At 39.7% G+C, this 19,490-nt stretch overlaps 1 long non-coding RNA gene across 2 annotated transcripts in view; it reads left to right on the top strand.

The window, feature by feature from the left end:
- Positions 1-9,508: 9,508 nt before the first annotated feature.
- LOC112996502 (uncharacterized) overlaps positions 9,509-19,490 on the top strand; it is a 30,020-nt gene continuing 20,038 nt past the window's right edge. The window contains exon 1 of one of the 2 annotated variants that reach the window (XR_010389126.1): positions 9,509-9,540. This is a non-coding gene — a long non-coding RNA (uncharacterized LOC112996502). Of the gene's footprint in view, positions 9,541-17,455; positions 17,480-19,490 lie in introns of those variants that run through there. The other variant, XR_010389124.1, reaches the window with a different exon arrangement.

Genomic DNA, 19,490 nt, shown 5'->3' with positions numbered 1-19,490 from the left:
GTTCTTACTGGCATTTTTATTTGTTCAAGCATACATATATATGTGTGTATGTGTGTGTGTATGTATATATGTATGTATATATATGTATGTATGTATATATATATTTTTTTCCTTTGGCACTGGCAAGTAGGCCTTATGTAAAAGGTGAAGCTTGATGGCTTAGGTGTATTATCCAGCGGAAGGGCAAATGCAATTTGAGTCAGTGGGAGGTTGCCTGCCCTAAGTGTTTTCCACAGGCGAGCCTTCAGCAAGCTAAATACTTGGCAGAAGTGAAAACAGTTGCTGGATAACAGGTTTTAAAGTGATGAAAGAAAAGCTTTTTTTTAAACTAGCATGTCATGACCTTCGTGCTGACATCTCTAATACTTTTCAGTCACTTCTAAAGAGATTCCTAGAACAAAACTAAAATTACTGGGAGATCCTGCTTCTCACACAGGAACTAAATGGAGTGATTGTTGTCAGTGACAGTTCAGTTCAGTGGAGATAGCACGTTGCAACTCCTCAAAGTGACGAGTCAAAATGAATTACTTAAGTGCTCTTTAAAAATATTATGGTTTTCATGTTCAGTAAGTGATACTTTTTGGTTGTATTTTCTGGGAAGATTAAATGGTTAAAGTATGAAAAAAAAACTTGAAAAGTGTTCTAAGTCACATTTCAACAAACTAAATTTCCTGATTGTTTTTCAGTTCATGTGCAATTAAATGAACTCGTCTATCTAGCTTTAACATGTAAAAGTGATTTAAAAGATACTTCTCATTGTAACTTTATCTGAATAATTAAGATTATTTTCTAATCACCAATGTGACATCTAGTTTACACATGATGCTTTTAAAATATATTATTTTGGAGATACAGCTAGGCCTCTTTTCCCTTTATTCTTGTATTATGTCTCTCTTAAGGCCAAAGAATGAGATCTTGGATCCCCAGGTTCTGTGACAAGGTGAGCAGAGCCTATTTAGTGGATGACATTTAGAAACAAAATAAGATTTCTGTAACAAGTAACTATAACGCACAGAGTTACTCGATTTTTTTTTCTCTAACCAAAAAGAAATCTGTAATGGCAGGTGCAGTCTTGACCTGACTGTGAGAGGAATGCATATCTGTGTGGCCGTTGCCATGTCTCATGATATGGTTATTTGTGCTGCACTTTTCCATGGTAATGAGGGAAGGGAGAGAAGCACTAAAGCTTTCTTACTTCTTCCCTTCACAAGCAATCAATGACTAATTGATGCAATATGGCTAGGATTGTTATTGGCATCTAAGGGATTGGACATCTAATTCCCTCTAACTTGATTGATGATCTCAGTGTATCTTTTTTTTCCCCCTCTTTTTGTGAAATGGAGGTGCCTGTCCACTGGAGAAATACCACTTTATTTCTCCATTCAGATGAAAAATGTTAGAATGAGTGACTGTGCTCCATGTAATAGACTTTTTATTTTGTCGTTTGTTTTTGACTGGAAAATACATGTTTTTGCTATTTGTGTGTAAGGAGACAGAGAAAAACTTAATGGAGACTTGTTCTCTGGAGAGAGCAAAAGAGATTATATGCTCTTTCACTTTTGCCTAAATGTAATTTTAATGGTACGGTAAAATGGTACTGCTTAAACATATGAAAGCATAGTGAGTGGATACACAAAAGCAAGATGCCTTTTATATCAGCATTCTTTGCTGACTGCAGCAAGGTGAAGTCAAGGTGGAGGCATTGCTTAAATAGGATGCATGAAGGCTAAAGTAGAGCTGATGGACCGAATTTTGCTTTAATTATACCTCATGTAGTTCCATTGAAGTCGGCAGGGAGATGGATCAAAGCAGGACTTTGCTGCTAAATAATAGGGTGCTCAAAATTGCTCATGCCATCATTTTTGCAAGCTTGGTTGGAATCCTCAAGAAAAAATTAAAGTTACTGTATCTAGTACAAAAATAGCATTTTCCATGGAAAATATTGAGAAAATTGTTTAGAAAAATAATTTAAAATTAAAATATAAAAATATTAAACATTTACTAAAAGATTAAATATTTCAAATAGGAACTCTGGGCTTTTGACTTGTTCTTTTTTGTTGAGGGTACCACACGTTCAGATGAAAAGGGACTGTGAATCATCTTCCAGCAGTATATTTTAGAAGACGTGAGAGGTGGAGGGAGGGAATGAGACAGGTCATTTTGTTGCTGTTGACCTACTTTCCATGCCTCCTTCACCATATAGCTAGGCAATTAAAAGAGCTGTCTCCTAAGTCACTGGTATGATGGGAGCATGCACAGAAAGTGTTGGCATGAAGCGAGGTGTGGGCAGAACACGCCGCTCGGGGGAGCCAGGCTGTGAACAGGGTCTGAGGGTCTGGGGCATTAGCTGGTGTTTCCCCATTGCCATGGGAGAAGTGATCGTTTGGGGTGCTGACCCCGCTGGCAGCACGCCTGGCCTTCCTTGCCTTGGTTTTCACCAGGCAGGGAGAGAGGAGCAGAGTGTTGTACATGGGAGGCTGGCCCCACTGTAAATGCAGGTGGTATTCCCAGATGGGGAGGCTGCAAGGTTTGCTAGCTCCCCAGGGGAGCAGCCTTAGCCATTACACTTCAAGGCTGCCTGGAGCTCTCAGGACTCATTCTGAAGAAGAATGTGGGACACAGGAAAAAAAAAAGTTCATGAAACAGCACAGAACAGTTTTAAGACTATTCTGGTTTGAAGCGGGACTATGCGCTGAAGCACAGCCCAGCACTAACTGTGACACAGCTTCTGGATCCAGGCTGGCTTGTTTACAGCTGGTTCGAGGCACAGAGGACAAGACTGGTTTGTCTGCAACCTCCTCTGCAAACATTGCCTCAGGTACCTCTAACCTGTTATTTTCCTATTTTACCCCATGGTCTTTGTTGCTGTGTGTTAACTACCACCACCTGACTAACTTTGTTAACTTCAAACATATAGTTGGTTTTGTAAGAATAATTCTTAATAGAGCAGTGTTGCACTACAGCTCATTTATTTTGTAATTAGAAATGTCTTAAATCTATCTCTGCTTGCTGCAGGCCCTTATATCCAGCTATATGGTATGTTTTACATGAAGACACTTTTAATTTGTTCTTCATTATGCACAACACAATACCGACTTAAAAGGCATATTCTTCAGGTATGTAAGGCACTGAAAATTTTGGGTAATGCCCCACTCTCCTGTATATTGTTATGTGACAGCATATCAACAAAAGGAAACCTGATCATTAGAAGTACCTGCTTGCTGGGGGTTCACTGGAACATCTTAGAAGTTCCAACTTCAAGAAAGGCAGGTTTATAAAAACAACTAAAGGCTTAGAAAGCTAAAATACAAACTGTGTGCCGATATCCTTGTCTTTCCTCTGCAACCTAAGCACTCTTGTTCCTCCAGCCTGTGTCGTAAGAATTCTTGGGCAAGAGCTTGCTCTCTATCTCTGCGTCTTTAGCCATCACATAACACCAATGTTTCCAGCTAATGTGAGCAGACACTTTTGCAGCAAAGGAAGTGCTTCTGTATGCTGCAGTGTATTCTGGCCTGATGAAAATGTATGTGCCAGATTCACAGGCCAGGAGATGGGGCACCTACCTTTAGAAACCAGGACAGCTCTCTCTCAGACTGCTGCCCTCAAGTGATACATGCCATGGTCCATTTTGCAGGATTTATCATTGATAATAAAATACTCCAGTCCTGCCATGGCTGCTGGCCTCAAAGAAATAAATCTAAAATGGTTATGATTTTCTCGGTCTGAACGTCAAATATGGATGGAAATCTATTCTTTTGACTTCTCCCTGAGTTTTAATGGCCAGTGCTTTCCCAGGACTGCTTGTTGTCTTTTTTTGAGAAAATATAGACTGAAGTTTTCCAGCATTATGATTGTACCTGCTTCTGTCTCCTAATGTAAAAAGCACCAGCTTCCAGGTCTCTCTTCACTGAGATAGAATGAGTAATTGGCTAAAGCCATATTGGACAAGAATGAGCTAATCATGATAGCAGAAATAAACCTTTTCCAAAGAATAGTGTCTTTTATTGTAAACATTATGGTTAAAATTAATCTGGATCTAGAGAGAAGATATTTTTTCCGTCTAGTGCTTTCTCTTCCTTTTAGTCTAGTCCTTTCTCTTCCTAGGTAGCTGTGGCAATAGAGAACTTTGTCTGTCTTCCGGTACTGCTGCTCAGATTATTAGTGGAAAATAGCAAGAACATAGCATATTTTTATTGAATGCTCTTGATGATCTCCACTGATCTATGGCTTGACTTCATTATTACACTCTGTAGGTTAAGAAGGAAGCCTTTCGTTTCCAAAACACTAATTCCTCTACAGTACTTCAGCTGAAACTGGCTCCCCAGCAAAATCAAAACTCATTTAAATTCTTTGTCCTGATTCATCTGATTCAAAGCTAGCCCAGCCACAGAACTGGGCCCAGTTTCTGGAGAAATCATCTCTCCCTGGGTAAATGTGTCTTCATAAAACAGCTGTGTTCAGCTGAGATCAGGAAACACACCCTTTGGATGACAAAGCTGTCAGAGCCGGATCAGAGGAGAGGCACTGACTCCCTCAGAATGACAGAAAAGCAGAATGACTGCGGATTGCAAACCTTTCTGAACAAGTTCAAAGCTTATTTTTACATAGTTTTGCTTTTACCGGTTGATGCAAAATACTTAAATACGGCCATCTAAGTTATCTTCTCAAAATGATTTTGAATAAAGGAACATTATTGATGCCATTTTCTGTATTTAATTGCAGTGTAATAGAAATACAAGTAGATGTGAGAGAGGTGGGAGCAAAACTTACTCTCCTTTTTCTTGCTTTCTAAAGGGGAGGAGAACCCTGAAGCTGTGTAGCTGTTGAGAGCCTTCAAGGCAAATGAGTCTCTAAGGACTGGTGGTACCACAAAGTCCCTACAGCCAAGCAAATCTGTTAGACTGTCCCACTATCTGTCTACTCATACGAACAGAACAAATCTCTGTACCCTGGTTTGTGTGCCTCTCATGGCATAAGCTCCGGAAGTTTATTCAGCCTTGCATGCTGAGAGACTGCTAAAATCAATTTTATTTAAAAACTAGCACAAAAATCTCCTTGGCAAGATCTGCAAAGTTTTTTGGTCATTTAATAAAAATAATCTTATGTACCTCCTTGTTTCAGCCAAGATTCCAAGTAGTTTTGAGATACAGTTTCATGATTTATTACTTGATGAAAAGAGTCTGAAGAGACATGATGATCACAAATAAGATGTACACACGCTGTCTATAAACTAAAATCCTATACAGCATAACAGAACTTTCTTTACAAGCTTGCAATAAAATAACTCAAGTGAGGAAGGGAGTGAGGAGAGAGATACATGAACTTTCAGAATTCAATAAAAGCTGGTAATATTGAAATTTGTGAAATCGACCATTCCTGAGAAACATATATAGAGCTAGGTTATACCTTGACTCATCTTGCTGCAGTTCCATTAATTTTAGTAGTAGAGTACAGCATGTAAATCAGAGTGGGATTTTATCTTAAACATAGCAGAGGAGGGAAGGACAGATTTGCCGTATGCCAAATTTCTCGCTTTGCCTGGGGGACAAATTCAAATAACTTATTAGACAAGTAATACAAACCTCTGGGGTAGGTGAAAATATTTCTAGATCCTCCTGGGATCTAGAAACATCTAGATCTATACATCCTGGGATGTGTATTATAGATTACACCTCTGATATTAACATAGTCTGAGTAAATAGTTAGGGGGAGACCCTCCCACAGCTGTTTCCTCTATACAGCTATTTTGAAATTCTCTTCCTGTCTCAAAATAGCGAAGTCTTCTGACTTAATATTTCAAAGATCCTTCCTTCCTGCCTGCCTTCTTGCATTCTTTTCTGCCTCTTTCTCTCTCTCTTTTCCCTTTCTCTCTTTTTCTCTTTTTTTTCTTTTTCAATTCTAAGTTTAAGTGCAATTAGAACTTTGTTCTCACAATTATATTTTATTGAAATACTGCTCTGTGTAATTGTGTTGCTATTTGGGATGGTTATTTGCACTAGCATATGAACAAGCTAGGAAAATGTAAATAGTACATTAAATGACCAGGGATTTTGGATAATTTTAAAATATTAATTTTATGCTTTTTTGGATCCTTTTGCTTATGGTCAGACAAAAGAATCTTAAATTATGGATGCTAAAAATATTCAGTGTATTCATCCAGGCTTATTTTCCATTCTCCAAAACCAGCTCCCCACAGACACATTTGTATAAACAAGCATACTAATTAAAATTGCCAGGGAGACATGATCTATTTAGAGTCTCAAAGCACAGTTTTACTTTTAGGCTTCATATTGTGATAGTGCAAAGGAGCAAAGTTTCTCTTCATGGTCTAAATCTAATGAAGTGAAAGTTTCATTTAAGTGTGTGGCATTTGGCTGCATGCTGCTCTTATCTCCACTAACATGCACCTGATTTCCTTTTCTATCTTTCTTTTGTTCATCGTTAAATCTCCAGTGGTCTTTCATGTTTTTTAAAGGACTGCAAAACTCATTAAAACTTTGCAATTGTTTATTTCCTTATGCTCTCTCATTTAACCCTCCCTTCACGGTTCCTTCAGGTTGACATAAAGTATTCAAGCCAAAAAAATTAGGTTTGCTACTGAGGAAAGTGTTCCCACATTCCCTGTAATATGTAGTACGTTCATGTGGTACCTGTGGACATATACTAATCCAGCACTCAGGAGGGTGCTGCCTGCAAAGGAACGTCTCTAGAACAGAAACTCTGCAGAAATCAGAACTGTGCTACCACAGACCTTGTTCAACCTTTCCGGGCCCAAAATTCACCTACAAGGTGAAGTGCTCTGTTTGCGCAGTGATGTCTGACTTCTGCTTTTTGGCTGGATTCTCTGAAGTGGGCAGAATTTTTAGGCCCTCGTCAAAAAATGGATACTGGCCAGCTTGGGATGTGTGTGGCACTGGCTGCAAAATGGGAACTCTGAGACAAACATCAACAGCTTCGGTGGGTGGTAAGTCAGTCGGCTGCGGGGACAGGAGGAAGCAAGAGGGAAGAGTGAATGACTAACACATACCTCTCCAAAACAAATAACTTGCTTAAAGGTTATGAACACAAGCAAGCTGGGATTGGGAAACGTGCAGGTTCAGAACATACGCTTGTGCCTGGAGCACAGGAAAGTACTTTCACTTGGAGTATTACTGCAGTAACATTTTTTAACAAGAATAAATTGTTTTCTGACAGTTTGGAAACTCCTGGTTTTGCTCAACATGCATGTGAAACAGACGGCATCGCAATGCCTAACTCACTCCTCTTTTTGATTTGAGATGTATATTTTATGTTTTGAGATGTATATTTGTATTTTTAGTATAACTGATGTGAACTTGATCCAATTCGCCTTACAATATACAATCTAAAAGCATTTTCCTGAAAGAATTTATTAGTACTCTGTACCTCTCTGCACTCCCAATTGAAGTGCAGGGCAAACCTGGTGGTGATGCTTCAGATTATTAGACAGCTTATTAGACACAAATTTTGGATCCCATGGTTTCATGATACTCCGACTTTGGCAGTGAAGTAGCCTTAAGGAATTAAAGGAGTTTCTGCCAATTCAAGTTGCTTGTTCCTACCTCTGCATCACTACTTTATCTGTGACCATATAACTGTTAGTAGGGCTTTGCTGTATGCCAAATCACTGAACTGAGCCATGTTAAAAATATCTTCCTCCTGCAGAAAAGAGGCCTGTAACAGTTTATTGATTTGGATTACCGTATGGACCTCCAACAGCCAAAATTTCATTGTGCTGCAGGCACAGGGGCAGGGAGATATGGTCAAGAGGCGGGAGAAGAACAGGAGCTTAAGACTGTTAAAAGTTCAGCATAGTTCCTGCAGCATGGTTTAGAGCAGTGGTTAGGTGCTAATGATGTAATTAATACTAGTCCACACAAGAGCTTGTAGGGCCATACAAAAACAGTCTCTCTCCAGACCTATTTAACTTTCTCAGAGGGGGAGTTGCGCTGGGTGCCACAAAACCTCTTAAGGCCCAGGTCCTGTGTCCAGTGGACTCTTGCAATAACCACTGATTGCAGCAGGCTGGAGTCTCAGGTTTATGGAAAACTGTGACATTTTGCTTTTGTTTCGACCCTGAATGAAAAATGCATTTCCAACATCGGAAAAAAGAACATTTTGAAACTACACGTTTGGGTTTATATTTTTATATGTCTCTAGCAGTGCATACTGTGCATGTTGGGTTGAAAGAGTCTATTATATTTCTAAAAGAAAGCAAAGCAAGTATCTCCTTCATTTTGATTGCCTTTATTCTGTCCTGTCAGTATGGAAAGGAATTAACAGCACAAAGTAGCAATCGCCTGATATTCCTGTTAAAGTAAGAAGTTGTTCTCATGAGCTACTTGGAAGTATTCTGCTTTCCTATAGATTTATCCAGAAATTGATTATCTTTGATGTTTAAAAAGATGTGAGCTCTGATCTGAAGCATCTCCTGTGGCTGAAGCCACAGGAGGTCCCTCTTCCATGTGGGTTTTCTGGTAGCTAATAAGGGCTGATATGCTGCATCCCGCCTCTTAGAGTACTAACAGGATCCCTCTCTCCCTTTCTTTGCCATCTATTTCTAGAGGACTTGTAGGAACTCCCTGTCTTTGCAACTTCATCTTTGTCAGCTTTGGCTGAAATGAGCCTGTAAGTTCAGAAATGATTACGGACGCACTTTCAGAGGTGGTTCCCATTGTCTTTTTTCTATATGAAACCAGGCAATACATATCCATGCTGTTCTGAGACATCCTTCACCCCCTATAATGGCTCCACTGCTGCCCTGTCCCTTATAGGTACAGTTTGCATCGCTTTCGTGCCATATATTAGAAGTGAAAGCTCACTGTTGCAAAAATAATCACTGCTGAAATTCAAGTCCTGCCTTGCGTTTGTGACTCCCTTGCACTGGGCGTGCAGCTCATGCTGGTGTTTCCCGGCGGCTCGGGCTGTACCTCGCGCCGTACCTCGCGCCTTTGCAGCCCTCCTCACCACGCTGCGCCGCGGGGAGGCACCGCGCTACTCCGATGCTGAACAGCAACGTGCCCTCCAGCTGCAGCCTAGCACCGCGGGCTGTCCCCACCAGTGACCCCCTACAGGTCCCTCACACTGCCGGGTGACCCGGTGTATCAGCTGTTCCCTGACACCTGCTTGATAGGATCCCATAAGCTGAAGCTGGCAAAACTTCAGATCTGCTGGCTGAATATATTTCTTGCTTTGTCAGGTATTTTCTCCCAAAGATAAAATTTTGTATGGAATGTGGAATTTTGTAAATGTGACTCCTGGTTTGGCTAGGCAAATTAAGAGCAAAAGTGACATCCAGAGTCTATTGAAGTTGATGGCAAAATTCCCACTGATTTCAGTAGGGCCTGGATTGTACTGCAAGTGCTTCTTTCTCTAACCCGTATTGCTACCTTCTATTTTGTCAGCAGGTGGCAATATCTACTTTTCATCTGAACTTCAGAAAAGTTCTGTGCGGAAAACACAAACTCTTTTTATTCAAATAGATGCCTCTACTTTGCAGAGCATATTCTGACTGGGAGCTAAGTAAGTTCTCTTTCCAAATCTCTCTTAACATTTAAGTGCTTACTCAGGCATCAATATATTTTTGAAAGAACAAGTTAAAAAGCCTATCGCTAGATGATAGTTGTTCCTTTCTGCAGCTTTCAATTACATGCAGAAACTCCTACAACGCAAAACCAAAATATATAAATTCATTTGTGTATATCTTATTTTCTACTGTGAACCTTAATTAATATGCCAGTACTCAGACCTCGTAAACTTGCATGTTCTAGCATCCAGACTTAATGTGACTTATTAATATTTCAAACAAATCTTGTAAACAGATGTTATGAACTGTAGATATTATAAATCTCAAGAAAAAAATACCAGTACTTCCATGCCTGTTGTTAAGTGTTTGCCTGGCCTATTAGGTCTAAGCAATCTAATGTCCTTTCCTTGTGGAACAATTGGCCAATAATATACCCAAGGTCAGCAAGTCCTTGAGCTCGCTGCTGTGTAAGTGCCAGTCTTGCAAAGCAGATCTATGTGAGGCTATTTCACTATTGACATCCCCTTCCCTGCCCCATTCTGAGACCTCTTTTGCATACCAAATTGTATAGCAGTGCATAGTTTAACGTGAAAATGAATGAATACTGATTTGTTTGCCTAAGCTCAGTGGGAAATTTGAATTTCTCTTTGAAATCGTGAGAGAAATATATAAGTCTTTTCAGAACAGGTATTTTGATTTTAGCCTGGCAGTCTGAGGGACACAGCAAACTAAAATACCTTGTTGCTTGCTTGCCTATTAGCAGTGACAATAAAAGAAAAGATGTTGTTCATTGTCTAACTGCCATTTGCTCTACAGTATTAATACCTAGAATCTGCTATTTAAATACAGTCAGTGTTCTGAAAGCTTGAGGAAATTTGATGAGGATAATTAGGAAATTAAGTTAGGTTACAGCTAAGTTAAACAATTCCACTAAGGGCACGCAGTCCACCAGAGCAAATGAACCTGCACAGGTTCATTACGTCTGTTGGTTGAAAACAGAATATGAAACATTATTTTTACTCAGTTAAAAAAGTAGTGATGGCCTGGAATTTGTGTACTTATAGGAACAGCTAAAGAAAAAAGTGTAGGTAACTCCATTTTCAAATGTAATTTCAGTCTTTCAAAAAGAGTTGCTATTTTTAAGAACATTGTCTACTTTGTTTATGACCTGCCTCGTCTTTCTACCTACCCCTGGATGTATTTATGCACTCCTCATTATGATATCTGAGTGCCTTATCCGCTGGCAGGCTCTGTAATCTGGGTTTGCCGCAGGCAGGCAGCCGAAGGTTTCCATGCTGAAGCTGAGTCACCCGGGTTTAGACTGAAATAACCGAGTGCCATTAACGATGGGCTCGCTGGAAGCCTGCAGATGCACGGGGCACTGCGTTACCCCCGAGTCCTCTGAACTGTGCCGGGAGCTGCCTTGCAATTTCCATATTGTCCCTTCGGTAATTGTTCCAGGTGCTTGGATACCATGGTGACGACTTCTGTGAAGACAGATAAGTAGGAATGGTTGCTGACTTAAAAGGGGTGGAATATTCAGGCCTAGAAATACTGCTGTTCTGAGGCAGCACTTGGACAACAAATATTTTAAAATACACATTTTGGCAAGGGAGGTTCTGCAGTCTCTGTCCAGTTTGGGCAGAGGGGTTGTGCAGGTTCCATCATTGGAGGTTTTCAAGACCCAACTGGGTAAGGCCCTGAGCAACCTGGTCTGGTCTCACAGCTGACCCTGCTTTGAGCAGAAGGTTGGACTAGAGATGTTGCGAGATCCCTTCCAGCCCGAGCGGCTCTGTGATCCTTGTACATGTATTGCCATGTTGCCTTGAGGCTTGAACCTGGTCAAAGCCCTGTTATGCCTCAGTCGTGGCCCTAAGAATAACACCTCTGCAAGTACTGTCCATTTCTAAGGTGTGTTTCAGAAAACAATTGACCTTCAGTAGCTCTGTGAGCTATTATCTCCTATTACAGCCGGGGAAACTGCGGAGAAGGTGACCTTGTGGGGCCTCCCAGGGGAGGCAAGCACTGAGATCAGAATTTGGTAATGGAGCTGGAGAAGAAACTCTTTTCTCTCCCCAGTTTTTTTTCCTGTTTTGGACTAGAGTGAGACCAGGACATTTCAAAGGAAAGGTAAAGAGAGACACTTTTCCCAGAGCCAGAAATAACCAATAGCCAGTTGGGCAGGACATTTACAGGACATACGAAAGACCAAGTTAACATCCCTAGTCCAATGAGGCACATCACAGATCTCTTGACTTCTGGGTGTTCTCAGACCGCCCAGTACTTTTTTCATGGTGATCAGAAGTTTCTGCAGGGAGGGAAAAACATCTTTGCTTTTTTTCTCTGAAAACAGTGTAGTTCCATTAAAAATTTCCCTTTTAATTAGTTTGGCTTTTTTTGTTAGAAAATGACTTTTATTACATTCCATACTGCTTTTACTTGGGAGAAACCAGCTCTTAATTACGAGCTGAGAGCATTAGACAACATAGTCTCTTTCTTTGGGAATGGCATTGCTTGAACTGGGTGTCAGATGTAGGTGGAAATCACAGTTCACTCGAACTAGCAACTCTGGTTATCAGTAAATGAAATCCAGACACCAGTCTAGCAGATTTGGCATTCAGTTGAATTAATATCCCTTAAACTCAAATCTTGCTCTATTTCTGGTTCGCCTACAGACATTTAATGCTGTAATCACTTCCTCTAAGAGTAAAAGACAAAACATCCCTTTCCTAGTTGGAGTGATTTGCCTGTAATGCAAAACAGAACAACCCCAAAACAACAGCTCTTGTCTTTTACATGTTTCTTTTTAATTTCCTTTTGAATCTACTCTTTGGTGCAAGAACATTTCCTTCAAAAAATAAATAAAATCATCCTTTTCCAGCAATTTGTTCATGCAGTTATATTGTCTTGGTAGTAGATCACATTCAAAATCTAACTGCAGAGTTTTTTTCTGAGGCAATGTCAGGTTCTGCAAAGGTGTTTCACGTGAGTTTGAACTAAATGTGCACTAAATGGTCACGGATTTTTCTCTCATACTTGGACCTAAGAAAGGCAAAATAATAAAAGAGGAATAGATTCTGGTGGACTACTCTGATGCCATTCCTTGATAAGAGTAAATGTTTGCTGTGGTACCAAAGGGAAAAATATTGGCTTCCTGAAGGAACTTTTAAGACAGAAAACATAGCAACAGTCATCAGTACTGGTAAAGGAAGTATCAGAAGAGAGAATCAAATATTAGTCATGGGACTTATCCTGTTTCACGCTTTCATTAATGCTTTCTTCCCAACCCAAGGGAACATGCTGTCTGCCCAGAGTGAGGAGGCACTGTTAATACAAAAGGACTAGGATGTCACATGGAAGTGAGGACTGAAGGAAGAGGAATAGGATGAAATTCATTAGTCCAAAAAGCAATGTCACAGTAGTATGCAGTTCTTCCATACCTAAGGTATATCGTTTCAAAATGCCCGAGGAGGAGAAAGATCTAGGCATGCTGCTTGGGTATCCTGGCTTCTAATCTGTGAATGAATCTGTGAAAAAAAAGTGAAATCTGTGACGCATCAAAAGAGGTGTTTCCAGTGGCAGTAGGGAATCTTCCGGAAGAATTGAATAGTGCAAGGGAATGCGATTGCTCTCTATAACTACGTGGTAATAGGGTGTCGGTGACTGGTTCAAAATACTGCTGTAGGTATCATTTCGTTTAGAAACACTATCATTTGAAAACTCAAGGCTTTTGCAGAAAGCTCCCTAGAGTCAGAGGTCTGTGAAAAGGGGACAGATTTGCTCAGAGACTTGCTACCTGTTCTCTTTCTGGAGCCTGTTCAGGAAACTTTGCAAGATGAACCTTGCGGAGCTTCATGAAAATTCTTGTCCCACAGGAGAGGAACAGTTTGGCTAAGCCTCAGGTTCATTAACTTTTGGGTGACCTTTTCACAGTAGATACATGGCTGTTGCAGAAGCAGGTAATGAAATGTTAATAATTTTGCAAAACCCAGAAAACATTCCATAAATGTGGCCAGAGGCAACAATATGAAATCTGAAAAAAAAAAAAAGATTTTCTACTTCTAACTTATATTTCAGAAAATAAAGCTGAATTAAAAGACAAATCAAATTGTGCTAGATGATGAATATGATTTAAAGAGTACCTGTGTTGTTGGAGGTTTTGTTTTGTACTTAGCATGGGGACACAGTATTTTCATTAAATGGATGAATAATAAACGGATTAACCTGTCAGGGAGGCGAATGGCATACTATGCTCAAATTCTACAGCTATTTTGGGGAAGGTGACAAATGTGTGAGTGGTGATTAGGTTGTTTTTCTTTTAACCCCTTCCTCCCCCTCCAAAAAATCCTGTGTAACTGCAAGCAGAAAAGATAGGTGTTTGCAGGAGGGTGGGAGTAGCAGTGGATGTATATATTATCTTTTAATGGGAACACTTGCTTATAAGTAGGAGGTGACATATCCAGTAACCTCGAATTCCAGGAACACAAGAACAGGAACATGCAGTGCTACAGTGCATCTGATTACGTCCTTGTCGGGACAAGCCTCACAGATCTCATCTCTTTGATAGGGCTTGCTGATGATGTGATGATGTGTGTCTAGCGAGACACGCCAGTGCTCAGTGCAGTCCAAAACTTGCAAATCCAAGGCATGTCTATTTATTCTTATGGCCAGCAATATGCAACAGAACCATCAGCAGATTTGCATTTTCCATCTGTTTGAGCCCAGTGAACCAGAAATCATTAAAATACATTAAATATGATGTAATGTGTGTTTTTAGCTCTGCTGTTTTAAGTATAATAATTATTTCAATTTAAAGAAGTGATACCTCCATCCTATTCTTTGTTTGCAGTGTGATTGGGAAAGGGTTGAAAAATTCTAGTCTGACTCACAAACATTTTTGTATACAAATTCTTAGGAATTAAGGGAAAAAAATACATCTGCCAACCTCTACTCCTATAACAAGAAGTTTTAAAGAGCTATCTTCCATCAGTGAAATTCCATTTAGGGCATCGTAAGTAAGTGTGAAGGTTTTATGGGTTTAGGATTCTCCTGTAGAATTCGGAGGTGTGCTCTGAAATTTGGTGGAATGATACACAGGTCTTTGGGGAATGGATCTTTTGCTGTGAATTCCCCAGAGTTATCATAATAGAAATTTAGTGTTTCCACTACAGTGAAAGGAAACTCTGCTAGCCTGATTATAATCATTCAGGTCACAATCATCAAAATACTGAAATTTCTACCTTTAAAAATTAATCTAAAACATAAAACCATAGTCAGAGATGGGTCTGAGCCATTGTCTCTGGCCTCTGGAGAGACTTGGGCTGAGGCTCTGTTGATCAGCCTTCTTACCACAGGTTTGCAAGCAGGAAACAATGCATTTAACATGGGGAGAGAGGAAAAGGGATTACGAAAATCCCAGTGAACCATCCTAGATTTCCCATTAGTTCATTTAGTTTACTTATCCTAAGTGACTATGTGGGCAATGGCTAAGAAACATTAAAAGTGTCACCTTTTGTGACCAGACCACTTTTGGTTTTCATTTGTAACCTGAATTCATTGTAGAATGAGTTATATAGTGGTAACTGGCCCTTTAAAAAGCTTTCCCTGAAGTGTTCCTCTCCCAGGAACATTTTGGGTTGAATTGGTTACAAAGTGTTAGCAGCCTGGCAAAGGGGAACTTGCAGCTTCCACTACATCCTTCGCAAGCTTTCTTCGTGTTGTACTGAAGGTTCATAAGTTTTATAGCCTCCTAATTCAGAGTTCTAAATTGCTGTGTAAGAATATTGAAAACAAGCTGAACCGCATTCAATCCCCGTGTGAATGTTCTCAGCCATAATTTACTTGCCTTGGATTTTCTTGGTGACGTACAGCAAGGGTAAGTCTACATAGGCGAATTCAATAAATCCAAGCCCCTCTGCCCTCACAAGTGGGCTGTAGGGCAATGTTGGTAGCTTCGGCATTGATCGCACTGCTTTAAGCTTGGTCGAGATGCTTTTTGGATCAGAGCTGGTTTGCGTTCACTCAATTCAAAGCCTAGGCAGAGAACTGCAGGGACTCCATGGTAAACATGGGCCAAGTACTTACTTTAGGCTGTCTTTGCACAGATTGTTAAGCCTTGGTTTGGACCCTGGGCTTTGGTCCAGCAACCTTGCTGAAGCAGTTATTGCATCCTCAGGTACAGGTCTCAGCTGGGAGGAGATAGGTACCTAACATATGATGCAGGTGTAACTTTGAGTATGCTAGAAAACTCCTTCCTGACATGCTGATGTACATTTTTAGGTCTGAAATTTGGTGTTCTCTTTTGTTTTTTTTTTCTTCTTTAAGTCTCGAAAACAATTTTCCATTGCAGCCAAAGAGAGTTTTTAATGAAACTAAATTAAATTCTGACCGTACTGAGTCACTTGCCGGATTAGACCCTAGGCAGGGACCTTGTCTTTAGTACCACAGTATGCAGGCTTTCAACATTTTTTTAATGCTTTGATTGTTTTATGAAAATAATGCCTAGTTACTACAACGATGAGCTCCTTTAGAAATACACATCATTAAACCTGAAAAATTAAGAAAAATATATACAAGAGATGTTAATAGGCTATGTAATACAGGGGTGTTTTATAGATGTTTTGTGATGACGCATGAGATGGCCCATTTTTTGCATGGTGGCAGATATGGTCTACTTCATTTTTAGGACATACCTGGAGATAATCACAACCCTGTTAATGTGTCAGGGCAGGGAAGTGGAACTGAACTGGGTGTAGATGAGTGACTAGAGAATAGAAACTCATTAAAGGCAGTGATGTCCTAATGGACAGGAATTAAAGGAGGCAGAAGAAAATAGTGGGTGGCTGTATAAAAGAAAATCCTACTTGGAAGAGGATTGTGGAGCTCTGCTTTTATAAAGAGATGGGGCTTTTACCAGCCTTATTTGTAGCACAGAATGAGGAGAATTTGCTTTTTACCATCTCATTATCATGGTAAGAATAGAAAAAGTAAAGTTTATTTTCCTTTTGGAAGCTTTCTCTTCACAGCTGAAAATCCATTCTGCGGCTCTCGGCTTTGCTTCCTCTCCCCCTGAATCTCCTGCTCCAGATTGCACCCTAGTTGCCTGACTAAAACTAGAATTAACCACAAATAATGTTAGAGAGAATGGAGTTTTGCTGCGTAGTAAACTTACACAGGCAGTGCCAGATGGCTTTTACAGTCCAGTTTGGCCCATGAGCGTTTGCTCGTGTGAGTGCATGTGTGTATTTAAAAAAAAACAAAACAAAACAAAATCTAGTAGCTGCTGGTAACCGGACCATCTGGTAGCTGTTCTATCCAGTATAATGTCATTTACTTTTTTGCTTTTCAAGCAGGTCTGTTTTTAAATGGCTTATTTTAATCACCAGAAACCACATATGTGCCAGTCAGTCGTCTAGTAGTTCCCAGCACTCGTGCCTCTATGCAGCCTCCTTCTGTCAGCTGGGGTTTTCCCCAAGATGCCACTCACACTGATATCAACTTTGTCTTTTCCCCTAGGCATCTTCCAGCTTTGCATATGTGGTGCATTCTTTCCAGCAGAAAGCAGTTTCTGTCTCTGTTGTTTCCTCTTTGAAAGGAAAATGTCTATTCCTTCCTAAACACAAATATCTTTTAGCAACAATTGTTTGGGCTCATCCTTTCTTAGGATGGGATCTAATCTCATCTATTCTGATGAACGCTTTAAAAATTTAAACAGTGAAACACAAGTTTCTCATAGCTTTCCCTACGTGCAGCTGAACCGGTTACAGAGTGTGCAAGTCTCCAAAGCAGGTGCACAGAAAATCACGCCTAACTGCTTTTATCAGTGGGGAAAAACATTTCAGTAAGTAGTTCGGGAGGAAGGCATAAGGCCGTTGGCTAGACAGTTTCTCCCATATTACCCTTGAGCAAGCACAGGCTTGAGCACCGGAGGCTTCAGTAAGTGCTATTATTTAACTGTTTGTGCTCTTACCTAATAAATTTAACAGGATTCTGGGTCTTGCAGGGAACGTCTAAACTCAGTATGCTTTCCTTTCTGATCCGACTATTTTCTCTATGTTCTTCACATCTCATATAAGCATTTCATGTCCATGAGACATTGTTAAGTCATATTTCCCTTCAGTGGAAGAAAGCTTCCAAAACGGGGCTTCTACTGTGAGCACTTCGTTTTGGCTTTCCCAGACACAGGTAGGGAAGAGGACTCTCAAGTTAGATACCTGCTGCATGTCTTCAGATGCTTTACATCATTATTCTTATTTCTAAAAAGCACAGCAGATTTCAGATTCTGCTTATCCCTGAAAAAATACACTGTTGTAGGAAATTTTGTTAACATGGCTCAGGATAATACATATTTTCTTCTTCCTTTCCATCTACCTGTAATTTTTATTAGCAAAATACTGTGAAAGGCTTGTGAACACGGCTGTACCTTTGGTATGCTCTCACCCTGCAGTATCCCTGCAGTCACGGCACCGGGCTGTGTGATGCAGAGGTTGTAATGCGCAGTGTAGCTCCTAAGATCTGCTGTCTTGATTTAACAACTCCGCATTACTAGCTACCCATAGGCATGCGTGGGCTATATCAGCCACCCCAGTATACCTTTCTTAAACTATATGATTTCTAAAGGTAAACAGGATGGATGGTTGTTTGAAGTAGAAAACCAAGAAATTGGAAACCTTCATTTTTAGAGAGTCTCTATAGGATAGCAGGTAATAATAATCTGAATTTGATACTCTGCTAATATTTTCCCCATTGTAGTATATATAGTTTCATGCTAATATATTATATGAGTTCTTTAGCTTAGTCAAGGGAAACTGTGTGCCATTTTGACATTTATTCATATAAAATGCATTTCATAACACACATTTTTAATTTGTATTTCCTCTCAAAAGCTAGCATTACTGTGAATATTCTAGTATTGCAAGCAAAACTAAAATACATGGTTGCAGTTCCACATTTTATTTTAAACCATATAATGTTGTATCTTTCTGTGTGAAGACAAAGTTCATGTTGAATGAATGCATGATTAGATAATTATAAGTTGAAAAACATATCCTAGGATGGAACTGTATGAAGTCATTTTTATAAGCAAGATTCTTAACAACAGCTCTCACTGTCATTAAGATACCATGGCGTTACTACGAAATAGAAATGCATTTTTTCTTACTACTCACAGCTTTGTCCAAGACAATCAACTCCGATCAAGAAATTGAATTGGCAACATATTGTATTTATCACGCTGTACCACTATTGAAGCTGAAAATTATAGCTGATTCATTTAGGAAAAGGATTCATGAATATTTTCATTTATGAAAAAATATTCTAGCTGTAGTTCTAAAGAAATGCACATAGGCTGATGCATTTGCTGCTATCTGGAAGAGATTGATGGGTACAGGTCCATTGCTTTGTGTATGTATATAGGTGTTGTCTAGCAATTACATGTACATCCATTTCATCAAAATGTAGTCCTCGTTTTAGATGAGATAACCAGTGGTGTAAGAAGCTACCATTCTAAAAATATGCTTCTACTGCTTTTGTGGTATTTATGAGCAAATTGCTGGTGGTGGATGGCCTTAAAGTATTGTTAATAACAGTCTCAACAGGTAAAATCTAATCTTCAACATCCACTTTGGTAGGCAGAACTTGAAGGAGAAAGATAAAGTTCTTCACTCTGTCTTTTTGCAAAACATGGATGTATGCAGAAAAAAAGTAAAAAGAAGCAAATTTGGATCTTAAATACAGACTGTTACATAAGGTTGCAGTTCTCAAATGAAATAAGAGATGCTGAAATAATAATCATAGCAATATATGTTCATAAAATACAACTTTTTTCCAGAACTCAGAAAGGAAAGCAATATTTGACTGGTATATTGTGTCTGCTACTTCCCTGATGCTGAAAATTTCATTTACATGCACTCAATCCAGAATAAATGCAGCACTATATAACAAATTA

This window comes from Dromaius novaehollandiae, chromosome 4 (assembly GCF_036370855.1).
Source record: "Dromaius novaehollandiae isolate bDroNov1 chromosome 4, bDroNov1.hap1, whole genome shotgun sequence".
Lineage (NCBI taxonomy): Eukaryota > Metazoa > Chordata > Aves > Casuariiformes > Dromaiidae > Dromaius > Dromaius novaehollandiae.
This window is presented reverse-complemented; position numbering and strand designations above follow the sequence as displayed.